The sequence below is a fragment of the Polyodon spathula genome, chromosome 33 (genome assembly GCF_017654505.1).
Source record: "Polyodon spathula isolate WHYD16114869_AA chromosome 33, ASM1765450v1, whole genome shotgun sequence".
NCBI lineage: Eukaryota > Metazoa > Chordata > Actinopteri > Acipenseriformes > Polyodontidae > Polyodon > Polyodon spathula.
The window spans coordinates 4,455,624-4,456,260 of NC_054566.1; positions in this window are offsets into that span (position 1 = coordinate 4,455,624).

Sequence of the window (637 nt, forward strand, 5' to 3'; positions counted from 1 at the left end):
CCAAACTCCATAATCAAATGTGTCATCTTCTACCAAACTCCATAATCAAATGTGTCATCTTGTACCATACTGGACGATCATCAAATAAACACCTTTCTTTTCTAAATATGTGTTGTGGGGGTTTGTTCTAAACTACTGAAAATGTCTTACTACATCCCCCCCCCCCCCACACACACACACCAAAACCAAAATCCAATTCCTGCAACCTCTTTGTCTCTTATATCACGATGCATTACAGGAAGACATTTACACTTTGCACCAAGGATCTGAGGGCAGTGCATAACAGTGGAAGCTTCAAATCTAATAGATTTTCTCTCTATTTTTCATCTGAAGAACAAAGCAGGGCAGCTTATAATAAATATTTCTGTCAATAAACAGATTTCTCTTCCTGGCTTTGCCCCAGCCCTGAACTACTTCAATTTGTTGCGTTATTGATCTAGTCTCTCTTTCTTTTTATAATAATCAACCTGAGCTTGTGATCACTTCAGTGCCTCTTCACAAAATTGGCAATCTTGAGTAAAAACTGTAATGTTTCAGTATTAAGCAAACATCTAGCGAGTTTACTATAGAGGACACTGCAAACAATCTGTATTCCGGATGCAAAATTAAACTTGATACCATTAGCACTGTCACTCTC